The 15,319-nt window shown below is 39.0% G+C and overlaps 1 long non-coding RNA gene across 8 annotated transcripts in view; it reads left to right on the top strand.

The window, feature by feature from the left end:
• Positions 1-3,412: 3,412 nt before the first annotated feature.
• Positions 3,413-15,319, top strand: part of LOC140849286 (uncharacterized) — a 38,999-nt gene continuing 27,092 nt past the window's right edge. For 5 of the 8 annotated variants that reach the window (XR_012131007.1, XR_012131006.1, XR_012131005.1 and 2 more), the window contains exon 1: positions 3,413-3,569. This is a non-coding gene — a long non-coding RNA (uncharacterized lncRNA). The remainder of the gene's footprint in view (positions 3,570-15,319) is intronic. The other 3 variants (XR_012131001.1, XR_012131003.1, XR_012131002.1) reach the window with 1 other exon arrangement.

The following is a 15,319-nucleotide window of genomic DNA, read 5'->3' as shown; positions in this document are numbered from 1 at the left end:
GGTAGGATTTCAATCTTTTGGAATTTACTGAGGCTCTTTTTGTGGCTTAGTATGTGGTCTATTCTGGAGAATGTTTCATGTGCCTTCTATATGCCATTCATTATTCTTGGCACTAGGATACGGAGGGGAACAAAACTGAGAAAAATCCCTGCTCTCAAGGAGCAAACATTACACATTAGAAAGTGATAAGTACTATGGAGAAAAATAAAATTAGGGAAGGGAGCTAGGGAGTTCAGAATATGGGGCTCTGTGATTTTAAATAGCATTATTAGGGAAAATCTTACTGAGAATAAAGACCAGAGTATGAGTGGTGGATGGTGAGCCACGTGGATGGATATCTGGGAAAGAATGATAGGCAGAAAGAACAGCATATACATTATCTCCCAAGTAGGGCAGACTGAAGTGGGAACAGACTTAGGGATTAAGGTATAGCCAGGTGGTGTGTCCAGAGAGTAGCGAAGCAGGGTGCAGAGAGAAAAGGAGATCTGAGCGGTGAGGTGGTAGTGATGCCAGGGTTCTTGTTTGCTGAGTCGAAGAATGAACTTAGCAAACACCCAAGGTAGTAGAGCTAGGGCAGAAGCTTTTATTTAGAAATAAAGTGAGAGGAAAGAGCTCCTGGCTCACACCAGGAGGGGACAAGAGAACCCAGGGTGGTGCGTTGTCTAGGGGATTTATAGGCAGTTGAGGACTTTTGGGAACTGAGGGCTTAGGGTGTGGACTTGTACCACCTGCCCTACCCTCAAGGTGGGCTGAGTTATTGTCTGTTTGCTAGGGCTGTTTACAGTGAAGTCATGGGTTATGCTGAGATACCCTTGTGGAACACTCAAACTTTCCAGGCCAAGTTGCTCCTGGCCTTTTGACCTTTAGCTGATCTCAATGAATATGTCTATATTCCTAGTCTGGTATCTTTACCCTAGAGAATTAGTGTGACCTTGCCTTTGCATAATGCTGAACACAGAGTTTCGATAGGGACTTTACATTGTTACATTGCTTTGACTGTAAATATCTTGCCTTGCTTTTTCCAGAGGCCCTCACCCTACTCAGTCTAAGCCCATGGTCCCTGTCTCAGTAGTAGGTGGACTTTACTATGAATGACAGGGAAAGCCCCTGGAGGGTTGGAGCAGAGAACTGATGAGATCTGACTGACCTTTTAACAGGATCACCATAGCTTCTTTGAAGACTGTAAGGGGTCAGGGTGGAAGCAGAACACTTAGAAGTTACTGCAATAATTAAGGAGACCAGGGTGTCTTTATACTCTGTTTTCTAGGAGATTTCTGTGACTTTATTTTCTAACTCTTCAATTGAATTTTTTATTTCTGTTTAATTTCTTTTTAATTTTATTTGTTTAATTTCCAAAAGTTATTTCTTAATTTTGAATTTTCTTTTTCGGCATTCTTTGCTCCCTAATGTGGTCCCTTGTTCCCTGAGGTGATCTTCTATCTCCATAGATGTTGATTGTAATTGTCTTACGGTTTCTTTTGCTACTTTTGTTATCTCTAGTTCCTCTGAATTCCTTTCCGTTTTTGTTTTTTGGGTGGGGATGTCTGTCTTTGTCACAGGTTTCCTTCTATCCGACTATGCATAAGAGCTGAGTGGAAACTCTGTGGATGGGGTTTCCTGAATGATGGACTTCTCTGTGGAATATCTGGACAGGAACATGACCTTTATGTTGGGGAGGCCTCACTCTCTATTCCTGTTTTTGGACGTGTAGGATTTTTCCCATTAAACCAGAGAGGGATCAGTTTCCTAGAGAGAGATCCTGTAGTCTTTTGCTGGTAGAACAATTCTCTGACCAGAATGTTGGCTTTTACCAAACCTTGCCATTTTCAGCCTGTTATCTCCTTCTTTAGCTGAGCCAGATATGTCAAAGTCTCTCCAGCATATCCAAGAGAATTCTCCAGTTTGCTACTTGGGTGGGAAAGGGATTTAAGAGTTACTTCTCTCTAAACTGCCTTGTAACTATTCCTGTTTCTGGCTCCATCCACACCCTCACCTTCAGGGAAACCTGGTGATTCCAATTCCTGAGTCTTTCTGATACTCCTCTGCATTAATTCAACATGTTTCCTGGCTTCCTCACTCCAGGACTTTGCTTTCTCCATTCTACTAGTGCATTTCCATTTATCTATGCTCTTTAGCTTCCAAAATTTTGTTGACATCTGTTGTCCCTTCTTCAGGTCTCTTTGTCCATGTAAGTTTATGTCCTTCTGATTCTTTTACTGTCATTTTAGTGGGATTGGGAGAGGGAAAAGAGGTAAATGTGTCATGGGTATCCATGTGATTCAATCTGCCACATGTATCCTCAGGTCTCTTTACAATGTTTACCTTGTGTGTTTTGCCTCTCCCTAGTTAGGGAGCTCGTTTCACTGCTTAGAACTGTATTCTCCTTGGACTGCAGAAGGTAACATAGGAATAGGAGATACACACCCTTCCTCCAAAAAATTACATTCCGTTTGACTCTCAGGGTGCAGTAAGGGTCATTTTTTCATTGTGTGATTTCTGTCAACTACTCTTTCAAAAGTAGGGAAGTTCTGCTACTCCTGTGTGTTTTATGTGTTTTGGCTAAGGGAATTGGTGGGCTGGGTGGGGTCCTTCAGGAACGTCATAAGGTGGAAAAACCTGATTCATAACCCATACAAAGTCAGTGATAGGGGCAGTAGATTACCAAACTCAATTTCCTTATTTTATAAAATGGAAACCGAAGCCCAGAGAACTTGAATTGATTTGAAACTTTGGTCTCTTGAGAAATACTTTTCTAAAATGATCGCTTGAGAATGCCAAGTTCTTAGCAGTCATTGGGCCTTTGCGTCTAATGTTTCCCCTGCTCCAAGGTTGCAGGCCGCTTCTGTTCCTCAGGTCAAAGGTCATTTCAGAAGTCCCTCTCATCACTGCACCGTTTTATTTTTTTGTAGCACTCATTAATATTAAAAATTACTCAATTGTTTTATTATTCATCTTATTTACCACAGTGGAATGTAAACCCTTTGAGAGAAAGGCCTTTTCCCGTTTCGTTCACGGTTTAACGTTCAAAGCAAACCGGGATTCGAAACTGAGCAGTCTGGCTTCAAAATCCTCGCTTTTGGCCACTACATAATGCTGCCATTTGGTGAATAAAACAAAGGATGGGTTTCGCATACAGAGTGACGCAAGAGGGCAAAAAAAGATAATGCATTCCGGGAAGAGAGCAGGTGGAACACATCCATACACACACGCAGTGCGCCCCGTGTCACCTTTCTCTCCGGAAGCGCTCGCAGCTGTCCAGCACTAGCGCGCACGCGCGGCCGCCGGGGGTCGCACTAGGCTGAGAGAGGAGGGCGGGGCGTGGAGGAATGTCCCGCCTCCAGGGCCGAAAGGCGCCTGCGTCCGCTGGGCTCCGTTCTGGACGCGCATCCTCCTTTCCCGGCCTGTGCGCACCGGGTGGGCGTGGGAGGAGGCGGGGAACAGAGGAGGGGAGCGAGGGGGCGGGTGTCGCGGGAGGGAAGGAGCTAGCCGGAGAGCGTCGTCCTGAGAGGAGTGAGGGAGGCAAAATGGCGGATCGCTTCTCCCGCTTCAACGAGGACCGAGACTTTCAGGTAAACAGGGGCGTCGCCGAGGACCCGGAGAAGGCGCTGGCCGAGCAGGAACCTCCTCATCCCCCGCTCCCAGCTCTCTTTTTCTTCCAGACTGTTCCGGCTTATCAACCGGCTCGCTCTTCTCCCGCCTCGGATTCCTCAGGGGGCCTCCCAGCTTGAGGCGAGGCCGCATCTCCTCTCACCCTGTGTTTTCATACCTTTTAAACTCACGCTGCCGCGTTTGCGGCTTTGGCCTGTTTGGGCTTCAGGTTTCGGAACTCGAGCCTGGCCGCTGCGTGGGGTGGGGGAGGTGCTCCCCTCTGGTCTGCCGGGCCTATGGAGGTGCAGGGCTGGCTCCCGGGGGGATAGCGGGCTGGGTGGGGAGGCCTTGGGGCCAGTGTTGCTGAGACCAGGGCTTCCGAACCCCTGAATTTTGCTCCATGGCCCTGCTTGGAGAGTCCTTCTTTCCTCACTGTAATAAATCCCTTTAGTTGTTGCTTCTTACATTTCCTCGAGAAAGGGTGCTTTGGTTATCAGACGCCTTCTTGATTAGTCAACTGTAAAGATTTCCCCGGGTGTAAATGTTGCTGTTAGCAGGCCGTCAGTTGGCTTGGAAAGCATGTTACAGGACTATGGTTGATGGAAGCTTTGTCTGAAATCCTACTTCGAAAGAAAAAGCGTGATGGTGATGGACTTTTTAAGCTGTGATAAATAGTGCCAAAAGCTTGATTTTTTACTTTCTTAAGTTGCAAATGTATGGAAACATGTCCTTGTGATGACAAGTATTATTTAGGAAAAAATTAAGGCCTGAATTCGAATAACTCGTCTTTCGGATGTTTAAAAAACCTTCCTGTTGAGCATTATAATCCGCAGCAATCTCGGCCACCTAAAAGGGATTTAGTAGAGGTTGGCTATTGCTAGGGTAAAATACAGTCTTAGAGTCTCAAAGAAACCACTGCATTACTACCGCGTATCCTGGAAACAGGAATTTGGACCAGAGAATGAACACTAAAACTCAAAAGTTTTTTCCAGGTGCAGATCTTCCTCAAAAGAACACAGGAATACTCTAGATAAGTTTCAGAAGGCAGTTTGAATTCCCTGAGATGATTGGGTTGGTAAATAAACAGGTAAAGCAGTTAAACCAGCACTGTTAATGATCTACTGCATGGAAGGTTTATCAGAAGTTTTGCAGCAGTAAGGGATCTGGAGGCTGTTGAAAACCTTGTGATCGTGCGTCTGCTGTATAGCTGCAGCATAATACAGGATCTCAAGGTGTATAAAGGGTATAATGCAGGTCCAGGGAATTTTGAAGCAGTTCATTTTAGGTATTTGGTCCCCGATAAAGGTGGTTTTTTTAGCGAGCATTTTAAAACATGAGTAGGCTGCAAAATGTGTGGGCTTTATTGGTTAATTTTTAGAGACATGTTTATAACTAAAACCCTTACGTGCTTTATGGAAGAGAGAATTTCAAGGTGACCTAATAAAATTGAAAATAGGTAATCTGGACAATTAAGTTTTGAGGGAAAATGGCTGTCAACCATGGAATTTTAGCAGGCTTAAACAGGATTTGCAGGGTCTTGAAAGATTTTGAAAACTGGGTAACAGAGTATAAATGCTGTTACTTGAAAAAATTGAGTAAGTCTACCTTTTCAAATAAGATGACTTTTCCAATCAATGCTTTAGTTGGGGTTTATGTAAAACTTGCTTCAAGTTGCTGGGTATTCCTTTGAAGATAATGCATATGTGTTGTAATAACCAACTCCTGCTGCATTGGGCCAGCCAGGAAAATGTTGGCTTTTTAAATTCAGTTGTCCTAATACTGTGTGTCAATAGGATATTGGGAATGACAGACTTTCAGACAGTATGTTTAAAGCTTTTCTAAATTATTGTACTAATAGTTCTAAAAAACATTCATTTAAAAATACTCGAGTAGTAGTTTTTTCTGGATGTTTTAATAAAGGGAAAATACAAATTGATTTTTATCAGAGTCCTTTGATTTAAAGTTTTTGGAGAGAAGTAATAGGATGCTTCTGTGTGTAGTGTATCTAAAACATTTTTTAAGGTCAGGTCATTAAAAATTAACTGTGGCCTCTTTTTAAGGTTTTAAGTGACAAATGAGGTGAAGTCACTGAGTACACTTGAAAACAAACCCTAAGTAGGTTTCCAAACACAGTGCATAAATCCTGTTGTTTTAAAACAGATCTTCTTATAGCACTGGAATTTTGGGGGGGCAATCTTCTCTGGTAAGTTCTAGATGACTATCATTTTCTTTGCCTTTTATTTGGCAAGATAATTTAGAATTATAGAATTTTATTCTTTGCCAATTTACCATTAAGTTCAAATTTTGGAGTTTTAATACTGTCTCTTGAACTGAGTCAGAATTGGGTACACTGTTAGATTGGTGAACACCTAAGCTTTCAGATGTGTTTTGTATAATACAGTGAGGAGTTTAACTGTATTATGCCACTCGAAACACTTCCGAATAGAAAGAGTGATCATTATCAGGAGTGTACATTAAAAATTTTTTAATGACTTCATTATAATAATAAACAGGTACTGTTCTGCAGGCTTTATGTGTATTATCTCATAATCTTCACAATTACCCCTTGAGTAGGTACTGTTACTCCCATTTTCGAAGGAGTCAGCTGAGGCACAGAGTTTTAAATAACTTGGCCAAGTACACACAGTTTCTAACTGGCAGAGCCTGGATTCAGACTCTAGTACTTTGACTCTTGAAGCTGTGCTCCTGACCATTATCTCTGCTTGCAATTATGTTTTTATATAACTGTAGTTCAGTTATCAAATATGGAGGATAAACTTATAGGTCACAAAGAATTAATGAGTTTTTAGAGAGGTGTGACAGTTAACAGTTTTTACTCTGTTCTGTTCAGATTTGTTTTGGGTTCATCTTCCAAGGGCTTCTGGGGAGGTTTCTGACCATCATTAGTTACACTGTGTCAAAGAGCATATATTGTTAACTGTTTCAGCTAAGACATTCTTCTGTGTAGCCTTTGAAAGTGATATTTGATCTTTGGAAAGCTTTGTGAAATAGGCTGAAGTATTTATTTTTTTTTAAATGTCTTAAGAGTTTTAACTGCTTCAAGAATCTGACCTGAATTTCTGAATGAGACATGATTTCTGCCTACATTTACCAGATTAAGGCATGTTTGTTGATAGATTGAAATGTTACACACAAAAACTGGAAAATACATAGGATAACTTAAGATAGAGATTATTTAGCACTTTGAATTATATGTTCACTAAAGAAAGTTTTATTTGTACAGTGATGTACAGCTCTAAAGTGTTAAGATACACTGTTTAGCATTATTGGCTGTGCAGCTGTTAATGGTGATGTAGCTGAATGCTAGTGAGGAAATGTTCTTCAGCTTCTGTAACTGCAGAGAACTGGTGACTTAAAGTACTTTGTCTTCCATTCTTTCTTGTTCTGAATGTCTTCATTAGAGTTCTGATAAAAAGGAGCTGTGATGATAGATCAAGGAATGGTGAAGTAATGGGAGAAACAAATATTACTGTAAAGGTCATAATAAAAATATAAAAAGTACCCAAGAACTTTTAAAATCTGTGTAAGTATTCATAATGGTAAATAGCAATAAGCAAGTCATGTATTACTTTTATGTAGTATGTTTGTAGGATTTCTCTCTGTGTTTCATGTATGTGACCAGGATGTGATAAATCTTAAGATCTTAAGTGAGGAAGTTTACAGTTTAAAAATATTCAGGTCACAGAAGCATGTTAGTAAATTTTCTGTGTGGTACTGTAATAGAGTTGGCATTCTATTGCAGACATGCCAGAGAAGACACATTAGCAGGTGTTCTAATCTCTGTTAACTGGGTCTCTCTCCCATTATCTGCCTGAGATGCTACTAGCTATGAAAGTCAGTGTCACCTTTGCTTGGATTGCTGAAACAAGGCAAAATCATTGCTCTTCCCTTTCCCATGCATATTATGATAGGTGGAAGGGATTGGAACAAGGTTTCAAAATAATGATGTATAGGTTTCAAAATGATGATGAATTGACATGATCATTAGCAAATATAAAATTGTTGGTTACTACATGTTCTGGGGATCAAGAGTGACCAAATAAGGTCAGTATAAGGGAGGGCTACCTAGTGGTGATCTAAAGGGTACAGGGTATGTATCTAAGGCAAAAGGCTCTTAAAAACTTGGAACATGTCAAGGAATAATGTCACAGGAGAAAAATGTATACGTTGTATTGAAGGGAGAATGGGGTTGGCAAGACTGTGATCATGGGACTTCATGTGATGATGCACTGTTTTCAAAGTGGGCGTGGGGACCAAGAAGAAACAGATCCAAATATACTGTAAGGCTGATTATTACAGGGCTGTTCTAGTGCTGCAGCATTAGAGCAAAATAGGTGTCCCTGTTATATTCTTTCCTTTCATTCTGAGTGTGTCACATAATTCTCATTAGAGTACTGCAGAGGGATTATCATTTTCTCAGGTCTTTATGATAAGTTACATAATCTAAACTAAAATTTGTGACTTAAAAATTTATTAAAGCACATATATAATTAGCTGTCCTGATTGTGCTGCTTCATAGCTGAGATACATGTTCATTTATTTGGGTACATGGCAAAATGAAAAAAAGACTGTTGTCTTGATGTGGTCAGTATTACCATTTTCTGAAAAGAACAGGTTCATGAGATCTTGAATTTGAAACCCATGTAGAAGTTTCATTTTTTTCTTGTAAACCAGTAAGTTTCTACTATTTTATTAATGAAAATGGATTCCAGCTTGAGTTCTTCAATTCTGTTAAAATTTATTCCCTGAAACAACTTGGTTCTTTTGCTTGTGTGTGTGATATTAATTCTTTCTTCATATTAGCATTCCCATTTAGTATTAAGTGAAAGCTGACTCATGGTAATTACCAAAGGAATTACAAAAGACCACCATAAATACTGAAAGAAGGCATTGATTAGATATTGCAGTGAATACCAGAAGATGTTGCAGTGATCTTTCAGTTATAAGAAGTGAATTGACCATTTAACTGTGGAATTCTAACCAAATGTACTTAATGCATATTGTATTAGTGCAAAAACTTAAATATGCCCATGGTGAAAGACAGAATATACTGTACTGTCAGGCTTATTTCTTTGGGATTTAACAAATACATTTAGCATTTTACACCTAATTTAGGAATGGATGAAGAAAAAGTTGAAGTTGCTTTGGCACTGTACATAGGTTAAGAGCACATAATGTTTTAGTAAGGACTATAGATAGTAAGAAATTAAAGTTAGGATCAAAACAGGCATTTCCTGTTACTTGCCTTAGTTATTCTTTTTACTGACGTTGTTGAGGTAAGATAAATCTTATGGGTGTCACGCAAGCAACCAGAGGTGTATTACAATTGGTCTCATCTCATGAAGTTCCAATTATTTGTTGTTCTTGCCACTCTTTTGGCAATTACATTGATTTCAAAAAGGAATTTCAACTTATCTCTGTAGTTTATAAAATTGAAATATAAAACAGCTCTCCATGTGTTAAGTTGTAATAGAAAAACAGTCATTGGCTCTGTAGCTTCTTACTATGCTGCTGGACAGTGACTTCAGTGGGGTGTGTAGGGGGGACTTGATAATATGGGTGAACGTAATAGCCTCAGTTTTGCTCGTGTGAAACCTTTATGAGATTGTATATCAATGATACCTTAATAAAAAAAGGAAAAAAATCAGTCATTGGTCATGTTTTGTGACTGGTTTTAAGTAATGATTGTTGGAAAAGTCAGTACTCATATCTTAACTGTTCATGTTAACAGTTTTTTCAGAGTTGAGGGAGTAGAGAGAACTTTTCATCCTTTTTGAGGCAGTATTGATAAAACAAGAAATTAACTTGTTAATGTGGGTGTTGACTATTGAAGAAAATAATGCTGATGCTTGTGGATTGTATGCTGTAGAATCAGTAATTTCTCTTGTTGCTATGAGTAAAATTTGCCAGTTACCCTAAAAGAAAGGGCAGAAGTAGTTGAAAATTTAATTGGTTTCATACTACTTTAAGGTACTATCTGCACAAGAGATGCCAAGGGGTATATATACCTTCAGAATATTTTCTAGAAAACAAACTAATTTTTGGAAGGATTGTTAAATAAAACAATATTGGAATAGTGGTTGTACTAAGACATATATATTGAGTACGTTGGTGGTGGGAGTTGGTTAAGAAGTAGTGTTTTTCAAGGAGCTTTTGTTCTAGAGAATAAAAGTAACAATAATTTGTTCCTCACCAGCATAATTATCAGATGGATCATATAGTTAGTAAATGCAAAATTGTAAGGAAAGGAGAAAACCCTCAAAGTGGGATGATTGGACGTGCCTTTAAGAAGAAATCAGCTTTTAAGCTGGATCTTGAAAGATGGGATTGCATCCTTGCAAAGGAAAGGAATGGGAGATACTCATTTGGAGAAAATAGCTCCAACTGAAGCTCTTGATTTTTTCAGGACAATGATTATACAAGCCATTGGGCATAGGGAAAAAGTGAAATCTAGGGCTACAAAGATAAGTTTTATTTTAATGTTCTAAGTAGGAATGTACTAACTGTTTAAGGTATTTAAATGGGGTAAATATCAATGCAGTTTTTCTTACAGGAAGATTAATTTGGATACAGTTGTATTAAATGTGCTATACATACTGTTAAAACTGTGATACCCAGTCTCCACTAACCAGAGTTAATGTGAGTGGGGACAAGGGAGTGATTGTAATAATGGACTATGTAATTTTAAACTTGGTGAGGACTTTGGGGTGGAGGGGTAGGGGAATGGAGTGAAAAATTAGATCAGTGGATTGTAGGTTCTGATGGGGTTTAAGAATTTTGGAGGTGCTAGAAGAAATGAACTGGAAAGGTAGAAGGTTGTGGTTGCAGAGCACAGTGTTTGAAATAGAGATTATAGAAGGATTGAGATGGTTGGTATTGACCATGAGAGTTAAAAGGCTAAGGGAGAATGGAGGACAGGATCATTATAGGGAAGGAAGTTAGGAACTGAGACTCCAGGATGTTGTAAAATCATCTAACTGGATGTCAGAATGATAATACTATATAGTTGTGTACTTATTAAAGTGCCGTTATATACATTCTTATCTAATGCTTCTAGTAACTCAGCGAGGTAAATAGAATAGGTAGTAACTCTCTATTTTATAGATGAAGTAACTGAGGCCCAGTTACTAAGCTGAGTTTTTGAACTTTTATCTTCTGATTTCTTTTGAAGTGGGCTTTTTTTTGCAGAGGGGAGTGTTGGTATTGTGTACAGGTAGGGAAAGCATTGCATTTTCTACCAGCTAAGCTAACTGGTAGGAAATTGTTGGTATGCTTCTGGAAACATCTCAGTATTAAATAAACTTAATTGGCTGTTTATGACTTCATGCTGGCCGTTTCACTAAGAACAGGTATACCAGACAATTCATTCTGTTTCCCAAATATATTTTTGAGCATCCATCTGTTAGAATGCATCATAAAATATAAGAAGAGAATATAAAATCAGTCTGTTTTGTTCATTTGTTTCAGTAAAAGAGTAGATGGGACAGGAGAATGGCACGTCTAGTAGACATTGTCAAACTAGGGTCCTATGAACTTATCCTTGACTATTCCAGCATCAAAAGTTGACTACTATCACCATATAGTGATGATACTCATCAGCTGCTGTTTAAGTATTACATGCCAGGCCCTACACCAGGGCATTTTGGAGATATTTAAATAATCCCAGTCACCATCCAAACCAGATAATAGGTATCCCTCATTTTACAGATGAGAAAACTGAGACTCAAGAGAAATTGAGGCTACACAGTAAACTTAGATTTTTTTATTATTAAGGTATCACTGATATACACTCTTATGAAGATTTCACCATGAGAACATTTTGGTTACTATATTCACCCATATTATCAAGTCCTCTCCATACCGCATTGAAGTCACTGTCCATTCAACGTAGTAAGATGCCACAGAGTCACTACTTGTCTTCTCTGTGCTACACTGTCTTCCCTGTGACCCCCCCCAACACACCATGTGTACCAATCATAATACCTCTCAATCCCTTTCTCCCTCCCTCCCCACCCACTCTCCCCCCACCCTTCCCCTTTGGTAACCATTAGTCTCTTCTTGGGAAGTCGGTGAGTCTGCTGCTGTTTTGTTCCTCCAGTTTTGCTTCATTGTTTATACTCCACAAATGAGGGAAATCATTTGGTACTTGTCTTTCTCCGTGTAGACTTATTTCACTGAGCCTAACTAATACTGTCTAGCTCCATCCATGTTGTTGCAAATGGTAGGATTTGTTTTCTTATGGCTGAATAATATTCCGTTGTGTATATGTACCACATCTTCTTTATCCATTCATCTACTGATGGACATTTAGGTTGCTTCTATGTCTTGACTATTGTGAATAGTGCTGCAGTAAACATAGGGGTGCATAGGTTTTTTTGAATCTGAGATTTTGTTTCCTTTGGGTAAATTCCTAGGAGTGGGATTCCTGGGTCAAATGGTATTTCTGTTTTTAGTTTTTTTTGAGAAACCTCCATATTGCTTTCTACAATCGTTGAACTAGTTCACATTCCCACCAACAGTGTAGGAGGGTTCCCCTTTCCTCCACATCCTCGCCAGCATTTGTTGTTCCTTGTCTTTTTGATGTTGGCCATCCTAACTGGTGTGAAGTGGTATCTCATTGTGGTTTTAAATTTGCATTTTTCTGATAATTAGCGATGAGGGAGAATCTTACATGTGCCTATTGGCCAACATGAATTTCTTCTTTGGAGAAGTGTCGGTTCATATTCTTGGCCCCATTTTTTTATCGGGTTATTTGCTTTTTGGTTGTTGAGGCTTGTGAGTTCTTTATATATTTTGGATGTTAACCCTTGTTTTGTTTATGAAATATATTCTCCCATACTGTAGGATGCCTTTTTGTTCTACTGATGGTATACTTTGCTGTACAGAAAGCCTGTTAGTTTTGGCGTAGTCCCATTTGTTCATTTTTTGCTTTTGTTTCCCTTGCCCTAGCAGATGTGTTCAGAAAAAAAGTTGCTCGTTTACATTTAAAGAGATTTTTGCCTATGCTTTCTTCTAAGAGTTTATATGGTTTCATGATTTACCTTCAGGTCTTTGATCCATTTCACAGTAAACTTAGATTTGAACCTTGATCTTTCCTAAGGTGTGCCTTTTCTTGTGGTTCCTGATTGTCTTGTGTAAATTCACTAGGCTTTTAAGACTCTTAAGCATCTGATGCCATTGTAACTCACTCATTGAGCTATTTTAAAGACTGTCTGGTCATTCTTTATTTTTATCCTTTCTCTTTTTCTCTTTGTCCTGTTTCTCTGTAGTTTGTTCGTAATTGTTTTCTGGACATGCTAGGCTATTTTATTACTGTTTTTGCATATGCTCTTACCTGTCTGGATTCCTACTAATTCTTCAAGCCTCAGTTTTGATAACATCTCTGATAATCTTCCCTAGGCAGTTAACTGCTTCATTTTCCCATAGCACTTTGGTCATATTTCAGTAAATAGCACTCTTAACTAGTAATAGCAGTAAATAATACACAGTGCTTATTTTCTCTGTTGGGTATTATCTCATAAAAACTCCTATTAGGTAGGTTCTATTATCCTCATTTTACAGGTGAAAAACTTACTCAGTTCACATAGCTAGCAAGTCAGAGAAGTAGCTTTCAGGTATTTCAGACTAGTCTCAGACTTTAACCACCCTGCTGTTTTTACCTCTCTTACTGTATACTTCCTTCTTATAATTTATCTCATCTCATGGATTTAGAACTCCTTGAATGCAGACTATCTTCTGTTTTTTTCATTTTTCTTGCTGAATCAGGGTCTGGCACCTAGAAATTGGTGAGATACTTGAATTAATGGTTGAGTAAAGACAAATATATAGGAAGGAAAGGCTTAGTAGAGTCTGACAAGAATGGCCAGACTTGGGGACTCAGCTTTCTGCTGTGCTGCAGATAATCTAGTTTGAACTAGCAGTTTCTGTGATATACTTTAAAGCCAGTTGAGGGGTAATTCAAGTATGGAGGTTGTGTTATGGATAGTTATACTCTCACTTTGTATGTATTTATATATAATTAACAGTCATCTTTTAGTTTTATTTCCGTTTGTGTAACAGATTGTAGATCACACTTGTTTATCTGTGGACTGGTGCAAAATTTTTTGTCACATGTTTGGGTACAGCTATATTTTTATCAGCCAGTTGTTAAATAATATGCATTACTGTGGTCCCAGAAGAATTCTCAACTACTGACTCCCTACCTTTTTTATTTTATTTTATTTTATTTTTTAAATTAATGAATTAATTAATTTTGTTGTTATTAATCTACAGTTACATGAAGAATATTATGTTTACTAGGGTCCCCCCTTCACCAAACCCCCCCCACAAACCCCATTACAGTACTGTCCATCAGTGTAGTAAGATGCTGTAGAATCATCACTTGTCTTCTGTGTTGCACAGCCCTCCCCATGCCACCCCCCCCAACATTATACATGCTAATCATAATGTCCCCTTTCTTTTTCCCCACCCTTATCCCTCCCTTCCCTCCCTTTCTCCCCAGTCCCTTTCCCTTTGGTAACTGTTAGTCCATTCTTAGGTTCTATGATTCTGCTGCTGTTTTGTTCCTTCTGTCTTTCTTTGTTCCTATAGTCTTTGAGTTTGAGTGAGTCTCTTGTAAGCAGCATAGAGATGGGTCTTGCTTTTTTATCCATTCTATTATTCTGTGTCTTTTGATTGGTGCATTCAGTCCATTTACATTTAGGGTGATTATTGAAAGATATGTACTTATTGCCATTGCAGGCTTTAGATTTGTGGTTGCCAAAGGTTCAAGGTTAGCCTCTTTAGTATCTTCTAACTTAACTCACTTATTGAGCTAATTTAAACACTGTCTGGTCATTCTTTATTTTTCTTCCTTCGTATTCCTCCTCCTCCGTTCTTTATATGTTGGTTGTTTTATTCTGTGCTCTTTTGTGCTTCCTTTAACTGCTTTTGTGGGTAGTTGATTTTATTTTTTGCCTTTAGTTAGTATTTGGTTGGTCTGCTTTCTTTGCTGTGTTTTTATTTTCTCTGGTGACATCTATTTAGTCTTAGAAGTGCTCCCATCTAGAGCAGTCCCTCTAAAATACCCTGTAGAGGTGGTTTGTGGGAGGCAAATTCCCTCAACTTTTGCTTGTCTGGGAATTGTTTAATCCCTCCTTCATATTTAAATGATAATCATGCTGGATACAGTATCCTTGGTTCAAGGCCCTTCTGTTTCATTGCATTAAATATATCATGCCATTCTCTTCCAGCCTGTAAGGTTTCTGTTGAGAAGCCTGATGATAGCCTCATGTGTTTTCCTTTGTAGGTGACCTTTTTTCTCTCTCTGGCTGCCTTTAATACTCTGTCCTTGTCCTTGATCTTTGCCATTTTAATTATTATGTGTCTTGCTGTTGTCCTCTTTGGGTCCCGTGTCTCAGGAGTTCTGTGTGCCTCCATAGTCTGAGCAACTATTTCTTCCCCCAGTATGGGGAAGTTCTCAGCAATTATTTCTTCAAAGACACTTTCTATCCCTTTTTCTCTCTCTTCTTCCTCTGGTACCCCTATAATGCAGATATTGTTCCTTTTGGATTGGTCACACAGTTCTCTTAATATTGTTTCATTCCTGGAGATCCTTTTATCTCTCTCTGCATCAGCTTCTATGCGTTCCTGTTCTCTGGTTTCTATTCCATCTATGGCCTCTTGCATCTAATCTATTCTGCTTATAAATCCTTCCAGAGTTTGTTTCACT

Source organism: Manis javanica, chromosome 4, assembly GCF_040802235.1.
Source record: "Manis javanica isolate MJ-LG chromosome 4, MJ_LKY, whole genome shotgun sequence".
Classification (NCBI taxonomy): Eukaryota; Metazoa; Chordata; class Mammalia; order Pholidota; family Manidae; genus Manis; species Manis javanica.
The sequence above is the reverse complement of the archived record's forward strand: the minus strand, read 5'-3'. Positions and strand labels throughout refer to the sequence as shown.